This window comes from Sciurus carolinensis, chromosome 8 (assembly GCF_902686445.1).
Source record: "Sciurus carolinensis chromosome 8, mSciCar1.2, whole genome shotgun sequence".
NCBI lineage: Eukaryota > Metazoa > Chordata > Mammalia > Rodentia > Sciuridae > Sciurus > Sciurus carolinensis.
This window is the reverse complement of record NC_062220.1, coordinates 7,261,553-7,274,379: the sequence shown is the minus strand read 5'-3', so window position 1 is coordinate 7,274,379 and position 12,827 is coordinate 7,261,553. Positions and strand designations below refer to the sequence as shown.

General features: G+C 46.3%; 4 non-coding genes across 4 annotated transcripts; all 4 read left to right on the top strand.

Annotated features, from left to right (window-relative positions):
* The first annotated feature begins 1,664 nt into the window (after nucleotides 1–1,664).
* On the top strand, nucleotides 1,665–1,737 carry Trnac-gca (transfer RNA cysteine (anticodon GCA)). The gene has a single exon. It is a non-coding gene; the product is annotated as a tRNA-Cys (tRNA).
* A 3,423-nt stretch (nucleotides 1,738–5,160) lies between these two features.
* Nucleotides 5,161–5,232, top strand: Trnac-gca (transfer RNA cysteine (anticodon GCA)). Its single transcript has one exon. It is a non-coding gene; the product is annotated as a tRNA-Cys (tRNA).
* A 6,062-nt stretch (nucleotides 5,233–11,294) lies between these two features.
* Nucleotides 11,295–11,366, top strand: Trnac-gca (transfer RNA cysteine (anticodon GCA)). The gene has a single exon. It is a non-coding gene; the product is annotated as a tRNA-Cys (tRNA).
* A 943-nt stretch (nucleotides 11,367–12,309) lies between these two features.
* On the top strand, nucleotides 12,310–12,381 carry Trnac-gca (transfer RNA cysteine (anticodon GCA)). The gene has a single exon. It is a non-coding gene; the product is annotated as a tRNA-Cys (tRNA).
* Nucleotides 12,382–12,827: the final 446 nt, after the last annotated feature.

Genomic DNA, 12,827 nt, shown 5'->3' with positions numbered 1-12,827 from the left:
ACCCCCATTGTGTATCATCATCCACTTATCAGTGAGATCATTCGTCCTTTGGTTTTTTGAGATTGGCTTATCTCATCATGATATTCTCCAATTTCATCCATTTGCCTGAAAATTCAATAATTTTATTATTCTTTATGGCTGAGTAATATTCCATTGTATATATATACCACAGTTTCTTTATCCATTCATCAATTGAAGGACATCTAGATCGGTTCCACAATCTGGCTATTGTGAATTGAGCAGCTATGAACATTGATGTGGCTGCATCTCTGTAGTATGCTCATTTTAAGTCCTTTGGGTATAAACCAAGGAGTGGGATAGCTGGGTCAAATGGCGGTTCCATTCCAAGTTTTCTGAGGAATCTCCATACTGCTTTCCAGAGTGGCTGCACTAATTTGCAGCCCCACCAGCAATGTATGAGTGTACCTTTTTCCCCACATCCTCTCCAACACCTATTGTTGCTTGTGTTCTTGATAATCGCCATTCTAATTGGGGTGAGATGGAATCTTAGGGTAGTTTTGATTTGCATTTCTCTTATTACTAGAGATGTTGAACATTTTTTCATATGTATGTTGATTGCTTGTAGATCTTCTTCTGTGAGGTGCCTGTTCATTTCCTTAGCCCATTTGTCGATTGGGTTATTTGTATTCTTGGTGTAGAGTTTTTTGAGTTCTTTATATATTCTGGAAATTAGTGCTCTATCTGAAGTATGAGTGGCGAAGATTTTCTCCCACTCTGTAGGCTTTCAAATTTTAAAGTAGTAAATAACAAGGAATGACATAATGACCGGGTCATCCCTATTGACACTTCATCCACAGCCCTGTCCTATGAACAGCAGTGTGTTCACCTGTGCTCTGCATTCTCTCACCATATCTGTGTCATGGTCTCCAAAAGGAGACAGCAGAGGGCAGGCTATGAAGCTCTTCCAGGTCATGGCTGGTCATCTGTGTCACAGGTTATCCTCCAAGGCAATGACCATGAGGTGTCCTCATCGCATGAACACCCAGCCTTCTGAGGTGTGGGGCTGAGGAGCCCAGCTTTTCCTTAGACAAATCCTCCTTGTCACTTCTCCAGGAAGACCCTCCTGATACCTGAGCAGGGCTCCTTTCTCCCTGCTCCCTCAGGCCTCTACTTAGCTTTAGTCACATGTGTGGAAACATTTTGTTCCTGTGTTTTTCTTCTGTTTCACCCAAGATTGTTTGAGGAACAAGGAGTGTAACTCTCCTGTCTCTCTGACCTTAATATGAATGACATATGCAGTGCCTAACAAGCTCCATGTTTGTTTGTTGAGGGAATGAGTGATGGACTGAAATAACGAGCCCCCTCCTTGAGGCCATGGTGCATGGAGCAGCTCTCCCTGGGCTGTGTGTGAGGTTCACTGAAGACCAGGACCAGCAGCTCTTGTCTGGTCACTGTGTGTGGACGTAGGGAAATGCTGGAGTCAGGTGTGCTTTCCAGGTGCAAAGATGGCTCCCCAGCACAGTGTGAGGAGGGAGGGGAGCTGGGGTGACTAGTTAAGTTTGGGATGAAAGAGGGTAGGGCAGACTCTAGTGGAGAAAGCTGTCAGATGCTAGAACATGCAGAGAAACCTGCAATATAAATGACAGGTAGCCTGGGTGTGGTGCCCTGGATGAAAAGGTGCTAATGAGAAGTTTCATGTAAGTGGGGGTATAGCTCAGGGGTAGAGCATTTGACTGCAGATCAAGAGGTCCCTGGTTCAAAATCCAGGTGCCCCCTTATTTACCTACGTCCTGTTTTGTAACTACCTTAAGCAGTTCCTTTAGGAGGGTTCCCCGTGACATTAGAAGACCTCCATTAATGGATTGGAGATTTTGGAAACCAAAAAGCCTCCCTATGAGAGCTGCATGACATGGGGCCACACTGATATCCATTTCATGCATAGGGTCAACCTCCTCAACCCCACTATCATCCCCAAGAGCCCAAGAGCCACCATGTCTTAGGAATCCCCCACCTCATGAGGACAGTGCACACAGTAGGTCTCAGAAGCCACCTGGAGAGCCCTTCCCACATCCCTCGGCCTCCCCTCTTACTTTCACTGCTCCCCGCCACCTTTATCCCAGGCTCACGGGGAGAAATGGTGCATGTTGGCCCAGAGCTGGCCCCTGGCTGATGAGATGTGTTTCTGAATTCCCAGGTCCCTTATCATCTGGTTTTAGTCGGGGGATAGAGGCCGAGACCTTGCTGAAGGAGAAACACCAGTTTGAGGTGAAGACCTGCACGGCCTGTGTATGTCAGCAGAGGCACCTCCTTTTGGAGTAAGTTGGTCACTAGGGGCATGTCTGTGGGATGACCAGAGCTCCCTCACTCTCTCTCTCTCCTGCTCTTTCTCTCTCCCTCCTTCCTGGCTGCCAAGTCTTGAGCTGCTCTCCTCTGTCACACCTTTCCACCATGATATCCTACCACATCTCAGCCCAGCATGATGGAGGCGGTCAGTCATAGTCTGAACCTCTGAAACCATGATGCAAAATGAAATTTTTGTTCTCTAAATTGTCCTTTTGAAACGTTTTCCACAGTGAAAAAAGCTGACAAAAATATCTCCACACTAGAAATGAATGAAATGTCTATCGATAGTAGGATAGATAAATAAATCATGGTACAGTCAGACCATGGAGCATGAAGCAGGATATAAAAATAATGAATCATTTCCATAGTGCATAAATGTGGATGGATCTTATTGACACGAGGAGGGTGAAAGAAGACAGAGTTAAAAGAATACGTAGTCCATGTAGATTCAGTCCCAGAGCAAGCCAACACATCCACAGGGATGGTGAGTGGTTAGGTCCTGCAGGAAGGAAATAGGGGGGAGTTCAGAGAATCCTCTTTGTGCTAGAGACTTCCTGAGTCTTGATTCAGGTGGTTACATGTGTAGGCATGTAGGTAAAAATCCATCAAGCTAGACATAAGACTTATGCACTGTACTATATAAGATGTATTTCAATAAAAAGAAATACAAATGATGTGTTAATTAAATTTTTAGTTCATGAATGTCTCATCTGATTCTTTCAAAATATGTATTGTTCATTTTGATAGCTTTTATCCTTAATTCAGCTTCCATTACCTCTCTAATGAAAGACTCTGATTTATTCTAAGAATTTCACATGTGTGTTCTCTGCAGGTTGGATTCTAATGTTTATTCTCTTTCTTACTCAGTGAATGGAGTCATTTCCTGGTGAGTCTATTTGGTCAGCAAACAGTGTATAGAACTTAGTATGTGCCAAGGTTGTTGGATGTTTTCAATGGATTAAACCATCTAGTCTACACAGCAGCCCATCAAGTGTGTTTTCTTGTTCTCTCCATTTTACAGATTTGCAGCTGAGGCACAAGGAGGGGAAGTGACCTTTCCCTGGGAGTTGAACCCAGGCTGTGTGGCTTTAGGGTCCAAGCTGTCAGCATCTGTGTCACCTGCTCCTGACAAGCCGCTGGGAGCACGTCCTGGTCCTTGAGCTGTGTTGGTGTTGGTCAGTCAAAATTTAGAGATTCCGCAATGTTCCTGAAATTCTTGGAGGGGATCATTCAGCATCATTCTTCATGTGTATTAGCTAAGGAAGAAGCTAGAAGGAGTAGAATTTGTTGTAGATTTTAATTTTGAGCAAGTTCCTTGATCTGAGTATTGGGTTAGAAGGATGGAGTCGGTTTGTTACCAAGTGTATTAGAATAGACCTCAGTCACTAGTATGTGTTTTAGTGGGGACCCACCATGGTGGCCACAGTATTTGACTGTGAAGGCCATTCTAGCAGCCAATGGTTCTCCAGGCTGCTGACTGCACCAGTCCCTGAGGCTGGGAAGACATGGGCTATGGGCATTTGAGGAGGGAGCCTGTCTGTTGTTAGCACAGTGATGTATACTGTGATCCAGATCTGGAAGCTGCCAAGAGCTCCCACCATTAAGCAGCGACTCACAGGTCACAGGAGGTCTGGGTTGATGGACTAAGCATTGCATGGACTAACTGGGTGGTAGCTGTAAGCACCTGGGGTGGAACTGGAGGAGTAGGCCACTGGGGACATCACTGGGGTTTAAATTTAATTCCTGGAGGCTCAACCACTGTCTCTGCGTCCTGCCTCCCATGATCTGCACACATTTCCTTTGCCACACTCTTCCTGCATGCTGTTCTGCCTCACCTTTGACCCAGGATATTGGAGTCAGATGGCCATGGACTGACCTTCTGAATTCATGAGTCCGAGGTGCACTTTTCTTCCTCTAAGTGACTCTGATCTAATATTTTGGTCAACATTATGATTTAGATATGAGGAGTCTCCCTCAGCTCCTGTGTGAGGAAATGCAAGACAGTTTAGAGGTGAAATGACTGGGTTATGGGAGCCTTAGCATGGTCAGTGCCTTGATCCCCTGATAGGGCTTAACTGGGTGGTGGCTGTAAGCAGGTGGTGTGTGGCTGGAGGAGGTGGGTGGCTGGGGACCTGCCTTGGGGATGTATATTTTGCCTGTGGTGGGGGAATCTCTCTGCTTCCTGGAGTGATGTCCTGACCCACTGTCCTCCACCACACCCTTCTGCCATGATGCTCTGCCTCACCTCAGGCCCTGCAGGATGGAGCCAGCTGGCCATGAAATGAGACCTCTGAAACCATGAACGCTAAATAAACTTCTCCTTAAAATCTTTCTCCTCAGGTCTTTTGGTCTCAGTGATGAAAAACTGACTAAAAGAGTCACAGTAGTGAGAAGCTGACCAACATAGGCCCAGATTAAAGCCATAGCACAAACCTGTCTGTGAGTCAGATACTGCAGGGAGCTGCTAGAGGCACATGGGATCCCTGGGTCCCTTCCCAGAGTGTTGGGTTAGGGGTTTTCAGGGGAAACCTAGAGGCTTTGCTCTTGCCCATCAGAGGCCCCACTCTCACTTCCAAAGGGCCTGTTGAGCAGACAGCTCTTGTATTCTGGTTCCTCTAGTTGAGTGTGAAGGAGGTTCCTGCTGCAGACATCCATGACATTTAAGTCCCGCACTCAGCCAGGTTCTAAGGAGGAGGAAGGGTGCTTGTTATCCCTAGAGGTGTAGACAAGAAGGGGCGTGGCCAGGCAGGAAGGAAGTGTTTGATGGGAGAGCACTAGCAAGTGACATCTCCAGGAGGAGCATCCTGGGTGTGGCCATGCAGGTTTAAGGTGCTTATTCCACACTCTTAAGCAGCAGGGGGTATAGCTCAGGGGTAGAGCATTTGACTGCAGATCAAGAGGTCCCTGGTTCAAATCCAGGTGCCCCCTACTCCTGCTTACTTTTGACCTCCTCTCCTACACCGATGCCTCAATTTCCACTTCTTCTTTAGTACACACCAGGACAAATGCTATTTTTGTCACAGACAGTCCACGCTGAGGCTTTACTGTGGTTATTTTAACCCCAAGTATGAATCAGAATGACCGGAACAGTCTAGCAAAGTGCCATTTCCCAGCCCCACTCAGTAGAGTGCAGAACATCTTAGAGGGAGAGATTTGTCTCTTTGTCTTCTTTTTCTCTTCCATGGAAGGTAGTGAAATCTTAAGTGGGAGATGCCACCTTGAACATTGGAGGAAGTTTTGTAATGAAAGCCATGTGGGTTAGAATAACTGAGAGAGGGAATATGGCCCTGGAGCCTATGCTATCCATGCCAAACCTGGACCCCTCACTGGACTTTCATGTGGGAGAAAAGGAATCTTCTGGTTTAATTGCTTGTTAGTGTATTGTGATGATTCTTGGCTCTTTGGGTGTTCAGCATGCACAGTCAAGTCTAATCCTACACAAACACCAACTGACCCACACTCAGAGCTGTTTCCTTTCACGATCTTAGAACCTGCAAAGTCCTTTCTGACTCCTCTCCTCAATTCTTCCTCTTCTTCTTGTTGTTTCTGAACCTATTCATTATCCTCATGTTGACCCTCAACTCCTCCATCTCTCTCTGGGCCATGATGGTAGGCAACCCTTTGGGTTTCCTGTTTGTGAACCCGTTATGGACCCTAGAGTTGCCTCTCAGTCATGAATCTGGCTGCTGTGGGGTCTAGACCTGTGGCCTCTCTGCCGTCCTCACAGTTCCTTCTCCTTCTATGGATGAAATGCCAGTGAATATTTCTTCCATTGTGGTCTTCCTTCTGGGGTCACCCATTTCCTGGAGTAAAGGATAGAGTCAGATAAGTGGTGTCATGCAAATCTGTGGCACTGTGACCTCACACAGCACCCTCTGTTAATGAGCAATCTTTGATTCCTTTCCAATTCACTGCTTCTGTATTTCCCACAGAGCCAGGCTGATAGTTTGTCTTTGTTCCAGGTGGTGAGCATCACACTACTTCTTTGCTCTTTTTCTCTCTTGGGAGACCAAGGCCACGTGATGTGAGGCCGTCAGCATGCTCATGCTGTTCTGTCTTTACCTCTTCCTGCCTCTCTACAAAGAGAAATAATGTTACTCCTCCTCCCCAGAGCACAGGTTGTTTCTGCTCTACACTCTGCTTTACCTGGGATTTGACATCATTACATGGATTGGGTTCCACACATGTGAAGGACCAAGGAAAGCTTTCTAATGGAGGGGCATTGGTGACAGGAGAGTACAGAGGTCAGAGAGACAGAGCTTGCTGGGCTGTGCCAGTCAGTGTGTGTCAACTTATGTAAAGGGGTCAATTTTATCATCTTTTTTTTTTTCAGAATGGGGGTTATGTATCAGGGGTAGAAAATTTGACTGCAGATCATGAGGTCCCTGGTTCAAATCCCTATCCTCCCTGCTGGTATCTCCTTCCACCTTCCAGATTTAGCAGTCTCCTTCCTAGAAATGTCTTTGGTCATCTTCCCCACTGTCCCCCGACTGTGCTGGCTTCTCAGGTGTGCCTCCTCTGCATGTTGGGGAGGTATGCTCACTCCTCTCCACAGTGTATCACCTGTGTCTGTAGCTAGTGCTCACCTTGAGCTTGGAGACGTTTCTGGACCTCTCCACAAGCAACAGCACTCTCCATTCCCTGTGCACTGTGCTCATCCAAGTGTCTCAGTCCCTGCAACCAAGAGACAGAAATCACAGAGCAATTTCTAGCAGGGACATATTCTAGGTAGAATACTGAAAAAATAGGCAAAGGAGGATAAGAATCAAAGGTGAAAAATAAACCTCTAAATATCCACTGACTTTGGGACTCAATCAGGAGCAATTTTGCTTCCAGGACCCCCCACCCCTGAATCTGGGGTTCAACCCTGAATGAGGAAAGTGTGCTCGTGGTGAGCATCCTGGGTGCCCTAGGTACTTGGGGGCACAGCCACCAGGCAAGCACCACATTTCTTTAGGTGACATGGTGAGACACTAGCAAATGAGACCTGAAATGCAATGTCCTTGAAGGGCATTGGAACCAGGCTTCTGGGAGGTAGATGAGGCTGGTGGGCAGTGGGTGATGATCATGGGTCTGGCTGGGACTTCGAGGCCAGTGAGGGTCTTCATTCCCTGGGTATGTGCCTGGGAAGAGCAGCCACGCGTGTGTGCACCACGGAATATCCAGCGGCAGGAGGCAGGAAAGCAAAGCACACGGGGCAGTGGAGTAGAGGGCCCTCTCCTGAACACCCTTCAGTGCCCCTCTAATCACAGCTATCAACGTGCTGCTCATGGGAAGGAGCCCCACAGCAAGAACCAGTTGAGGAAAAATGAGAAACTCCAGAGCTTTCCAGTAAAGCATGAGCCCCAACACAGACCAGATCAGCTGTGGCTTGAATGCCCTTTCTTTTTTTATTTAAAAAATTTTTTTGATTCATTGTACACAAATGAAGTACAACTTTTCATTTCTCGGGTTGTACAAGATGTAGAGTCACACCATCTGTGTGATCACACAAGCATATAGGGTAATGATGTTTATCTCATTCTACGATCTTTCCTTTCTCTGCCTCCTTCCCTCCTTTCATTTCTCTCTACACAGTCCAACGTTCTTTATAAGAGAAAACATTCCACCTTTGGTTTTTTGGTTGAGTTTATTTCACTTATAATGATATTCTTCAACTCCATCTGTTTACCTGCAAATGCCATAATTTTATTCTTTTCTATGGCTGAGTAATATTCCATTTTGTATATATAACACATGTTCTTTGTCCCTTCATCTATTGAAGATCATCTAGGTTGGTTCCACAGTCTAGCTATTGTGAATTGACGTGCTATAAACATTGGTGTGGCTGTGTCACTGTAGTATGTGTTGAATGCCCTTTCTTAAGACCACTAAAATCATTAAGGTGGTGTCAAGTATGTTTTCTCAGTTTGACCAAAGTGTTCCTAGGACAGGCACAGGAACATAATGTGCCGAAATACTTATAACTGAGATATGAAAGTGATGTCAAAATGATTTGTGATCATGGCCTTTGGAAAATGGAATTACATACATAGGAAACCTGCCTGCTTTTTTTAAAGATACTTGTATTGACAAAAGCATTAGCAACTGGACCTAAAAGACCCTGGGACTGTGTGAGCAGTGAAAAGACATCTGGGCTTCTCTCCTCTCCATGGGGGGAGTAAGCTGAGCTTGGTTGCTGCTCAGCCACCAAGGCAGATATTTACCATTGACTTCTTCAGAAAGTGCAAAGGAGAATGATGGAAAGGAGGGTTCTCTGAAGGTGGAGCCAAGCAGGCTTTTATACAGAATTTCTGAATTGGAGCCACTCCCCATTAACAAATCAGGACCCAATCAGGGAACTTTCCCTAATCCTAGATGGGTGTTATTGGTGTTGCTGAGTTTGAAGTGGTTATTAATGTATAATCATTGGGAATGTGCTTGAAAATACTGAAATTGGTTTCTGGAAGGGAGTTCCAACTGTACCACCAGATTTAAAAATGGCAAGTCCACCTTTCCCAGTAATTTGAATTTCTGTGAGGTTTTTGTAATTCCAGTTTTTCCAATCTCTGTGCTGGAAATTTTTTGAAGAAAGTCTGTTTTAGCACTTCCACTGTGTTTGGGATTTGCAATGGACAAAAATATTGTCTTTAAGTTCACAGATCTCTGATACAGAGAAACCTCACCTGGATCTACACAGATCCTTGGATCTCATTGGCAGATCCCACGTGTTGTGAGGCAGTGTCGCAGGAGTGGCTGACACAGCCCTGACCCTGCCTTCCTCCCTTCAGTGTATCCCACCTCCTGAGTGAGGGGAGGGCTCAGAATTCCACTTACTGAAGGAATGGAGAATGAGCTCACAGCAAGACTGGGAGGAAAGAGCCCTCTGGGGCCTGTAAGGTTAACACTGGCCTATGGGGGTCCCTAGTCTGGTTGTGGTGCATGGGCAGTTACCATCAGGTAGGAAGGAATAACACTCTCAGAGCACCATGGAGTCCTGAGGTGTGGGGACACAGGTGACCCATGCTAGTGGGGAACCCAGTCAGTCTAGTGCGCATAGCTCAGGGTGGAGCATTTCACTGCAGACCAAGGGTCCCTCGTGTGAATCCAGGTGTCCCCTATGGCATGTTCCTTTGTGACAAAGCTCCCTGGCTTCTCCTCTGGTCACTGTGCTCCTTACTGTTTGCCCTCAGCACCACATTTCCTAAGACTCATGTCAGTTTTTTCTGGACTGTCAGTTACCTGGCAGGAGGCAGGCTGCTGTTGTCAGGGGTCTCTGAAGATTGTCCTTAGTTGTTCTGCAAGGTTGACAGTGTGGAAGGACATCATTGCTGAATGACAGTTACCCAACTGAATGTACATCAGAAGTACCAGCTGACCTTGCTAAAGAGAGAGATCTCCCTTCATCTTTCTGATTAGTTTAGTTTGGAATCTTAGAACTTTAATTTTGCTGTGAGGGATTGCAATCCCTTGCTAGTGTCCATCCTAACACCCAACAAGTGCAATTAACTGGAAAATGGTATTGGAACTTACACTTGGCTAGGTTTTTGTGAATGGGAAGGGACATTTTAGGAATATGGTGTTGTACTATCTTCCTTTTCCTTAAGGATGACATAGCAACAGCAGATCCTTTGAGAAAAGCATTTGCCTGATCACGGGGCCCTGAACTAAATTCATGTTCTTCCAACCTGTTCTTATTTTTATTTTTTAAATTTTTTTGTGGTGCTGGGCATTAAACCCAGGGCCTTGTGGTTATGAGGCAAGCATGCTACCAACTGAGCTATATCCCCAGCCCCCCTATGCTTATTTTGATCTCTGAATATGGCATTAGAAGACATCTTCCTTGGAGCTGTGGTTATGGTTCAGCAATAGAGTGCTCGCCTAGTGCATGTGAAGCACTGCGTTGGATCCTCAGCAACACCTAAAAATAAAGGTGTCCATCTACAACTAAAAAAAAAAAAAAAAAAAAGAAAAAATAGAAAGAGAGGGAGAGTGTTTTCTGATTTCTTCAGGGTCCCCTAATTCTCAATCTTCCTGAAATGAAGGAACACAGGGTGAGTAGGTGAGTTTGTTCTGCCCTCCCAGATCCTCGGGAGGGACTTCCCCATAAAGCCATTCACACCTAATCTGGTCTCCTATCACTTTTCTTGAGCGGTCATTTATTTTGTGTTGGTTTCCTTTTAAAATGTTATTTCTTTGAGATGAAGCCTCTGTGCACATGTTGAAGATCTCCATGCTGTGAGCTTGTGAGTAAATGGCTGCCCCTTCCTTTCACACTGACCATACATTGACCATCTCTGTGTGACTCTAGAGACTGGAGATCTCTCTGACTCCCACCTCTGAGGACTGAGTCCTGTCTTCAGGTTTCTTCTGTCTGAAGTGCTTAGGGATTCTGCAGATGAAGAAAATGAGGGGAGTAGAAGAGACTAAGGGGCAGTTCATGCCCTGCCCAGAGCATTTGGTGCCAAGAGGCCTAGATGTGGACTCCAGTCATGACTCCTCAGCTATCAGATTTTTTCTGGCATAATTGCAACTTCTGTCATTTTCTTCCAGATCTGTACATGAAAAGGCACAAATTACATAAATAGCTCCTAAAGGTAAGTCAGCATCATCCAGGGCACTTCTCAGAGCCACACATGATGCCTAGGTTTAAGAGATCCCAAGGGAGAAACTAGGAGTTTTGCATATGCGTAGAGCTAGCCCCACCCTGACCACCAAAGGGTCTGTTGAGCAGCAGCTCTGACTTCAGCAGCTCTATTTGCTTCTGAAGGGATCCAGCTGCAAATACTCATGATTTTATTGTAACTGACTCACCTGGAAACTAGGGAGGGAAGGTGCTGGTCATAAGTAGAGGTGGCAGGCAGGTGTGTAGAGAGGAAGGGGCGTGGCCTAGCAGGAAGGAAGTGTATGATGAAGGAAGCATATGACCCTGTCAAGTGCAAGTCTCCAGGTACAGGATCCAGGATGTGGCCATCCAGGTATAGAGTGCTTATTACAGACATGTAATAGCAGGGGGTATAGCTCAGGGGTAGAGCATTTGACTGCAGATCAAGAGGTCCCTGGTTCAAATCCAGGTGCCCCCTTGCAAGAATCTCTTTAGATGCCAAAGAGAAAAAATTTTAAAGTAGAAAATAACAAGGAGTCACATTATGACCATGTCATCCCTATTAACACTTACTCCACAGCCCTGTCCTGTGAACAGCTGTGTGTTCACCTGTGCTCTGGATTCTCTCAGGTCATATCTGTGTCATCCTCTGCACAAGGAGACAGCAGAGGTAGGGTGTGAGGCTCCTCCAGGTCATGACTGGTCATCGGTGTCACAGGCTGTCCACTAAGACATTGACCATGAGGCTCCCTCATTGCACGGACTCCCAGATTCTGAGGTCTGTGGGGCTGAGGAGCCCAACTTCTCCTTAGGCAAATCCTCCTTGTCACTTCTCCAGGAAGACCCTCCTGATGACTGAGCAGGACTCCTTTCTCCCTGCTCCCTCAGGCCTCTACTTAGCTTCTGTCATATGTGTGGAAACATTTTGTTCCTTTGTTTTTCTCCTGTTTCGCCCAAGATTATTAGAGGAACAAGGAGTGTATCTCTCCTGTCTCTCTGACCTTAACATGAATGACATAACCAGTGCCTAACAAGTTCCATGATTGTTTGTTGAGGGAATGAGTGATGGAGTGAAATAAGGAACCTCCTCCTTGAGTCCTTGCAGCATGCAGCAGGCTCTCCCAGGGCTGTGTGTGAGGATCACTGCAGACCAGGACCAACTGCTCTTGTCTGGTCACTGTGTGTGGACGTAGGGAAATGCTGGAGTCAGGTGTGCTTTCCAGGTTCAAAGATGGTTCAGTGTGAGGAGGGAGGGGAGCTGGGGTGACTAGTTAAGGTTGGGATGAAAGAGGGTAGGGCAGACTCTAGTGGAGAAAGCTGTCAGATGCTAGAACATACAGAGAAACCTGCAATATAAATGACAGGTAGCCTGGGTGTGGTGCCCCGGATGAAAAGGTGCTAATGAGAGGTTCCATGTAAGTGGTGGTATAGCTCAGGGGTAGAGCATTTGACTGCAGATCAAGAGGTCCCTGGTTCAAATCCAGGTGCCCCCTTATTTACATACTGTCCTGTTTTGGTAACTACCTTAAGCAGTTCCTCTTAGGAGGGCCCCAGTTGACGTTGGAAGACCTTCATTAATGGATTGGGGAATTCTGAAACCAAAAAGCCTCCCTCTCACGGCTGCATGACATGAGACCACAGTGGTATCTATTTTATGCATAGGGTCAACCTCTCAACCCCACTATCATCCCCAAGAGCCCAAGGGCCACCTTGTCTTGGAAATCCCCCACCTCATGATAATACTGCACACACAGTTGGTCTCAGAAGCCACCTGGAGAGCCCTTCCTTCCTTTCTGGACCTCCCCTCTTATTTGGACTGCTCTATACCCCACCTTCATCCCATGCTCACAGGGAGAAATGTTGCATGACCCAGAGCTGGTCAGTGCGATGATATGTGTTTCTGAATTCCCAGATCCCTAATTCTCAAGTTTATGTTGAG